This window comes from Cyprinodon variegatus, unplaced genomic scaffold (assembly GCF_000732505.1).
Source record: "Cyprinodon variegatus isolate N-32 unplaced genomic scaffold, C_variegatus-1.0 Scaffold1219, whole genome shotgun sequence".
NCBI classification, from domain to species: domain Eukaryota; kingdom Metazoa; phylum Chordata; class Actinopteri; order Cyprinodontiformes; family Cyprinodontidae; genus Cyprinodon; species Cyprinodon variegatus.
Window position 1 is genome coordinate 1 of NW_015151672.1, and position 1,539 is coordinate 1,539.

The following is a 1,539-nucleotide window of genomic DNA, read 5'->3' on the forward strand; positions in this document are numbered from 1 at the left end:
CGGACTGATTAGCGAGTGAAACCTTGAAAGCTCGCGAGATCAGGATGGTCTCACGAGGCTAATGTCCAGGTAGGTGTGCCATACTCTTTATTTTCGAATGATGAATCTGAGGGATGTTTAAAGCAAAGCAGCTGCCTTAACTTCTAGTCTGATTTTTTTTTCTATCCCTGGATTAATTAATCTGCATTAAAATCTATTGTTTGGCTAATTCTAAATGATCTGAGTCATTTATGATGAAATATATAATGGTCAGGCTCAGGTTAATCTCTGTGACTTCCTATTTGATCCATGGAGATCTGCCTGCCCTTCATATCTACCCAGTACCTGCATCTGACCAGTAGAGGGTTCCAGTTTTTCACTGCAGTAATGCATTTTAGTCACATACCAGAGAGCTCAGCAATTTGCCTTATGTAGAGTAAAATGTGACATCAGCCTGTGTGCTTCAGTTGCTGAGGGTTACCTTCCTCAGCAACACCTCATCTTGATCTAAGCAGCTCCATTCCTCCTGGAGACAGCATGTGATTGGTTGTTGGCTCTTACAGGGCCCGTCCAATCACCTTCACTGAGCCCTGCAGTGAAATCAGCAGATGTTCAATTCCTTTACAGGAAAGGAAGGTGGGAGAAAAAGAACAAATCGTCCAGGTTTTCAGTAGTTCTTGACCTTTATTTACACGCACCTTCTTTGAAAAACTGGAAACAATTACATCTGGCTTTTTTCTCCTTCTCTTTTTTTTTTTTTTGCAGGAGCAAGAGGAAGAGGTAAAACATGTATGCAGGTGTTACAAATCATTCACCCAGAGAGGAAAACATTTGGTGAGGATAGTTTAAAGCAGATTCAGGTTATGTGTAGCTGCAAAACAATTTTTATTTCTTTTACTCATCAAAAAAGCAACCAGTGTCCAACAAATGAAGGCTGGTTTAGAAAATACTGTTTGGATGTGGATGCAACTTAATATGCAGTAAATCATTTTTAACACCCTTTGAAAGTTTTCAACCACAAACTAGGTTTGATTTTTATTTAATTTTGTTAACTGACCAAGACGTAGGAGCTTAATGTGAGATGGAGGGAAAATGCAAAGCTCAGGGTTTCATTCTTATTTTTTCCAAATAATTTGACGTTCATGAAAAGACACTGCAGGTTTCATCATGAATTCTTTTTCTTAGGTTTAAGTTCTGGACCTAAACAAAATTCATTATATGCAATAGATCATTGATGACTGAACATTTTGAGCTGGGAAATTAATTTCGTCCCAATTTTTTTTCCCTTTCCAGTTTGCAGCAGGATTCCTTCCGGGTTAACCTTCCTCTGCTAAAAAGAAAGCAACCCCAAAATCATGATGCTACCACCACTCTGTATGTCAAAGTGGGCGTGTCCATTTTAGGGAAACTATTCCAAAACTTGGGGATCTTGATCAGCCATTATAGCGTCTTCAGATCCACTACAGAAATTAAACTAAACAATAAACATTGAAGTTGAAGTGATCAGTTATATAAAAGCATCGCTAAAGATGGAAAAAAACAACTGCTTTGGTTGTTGGG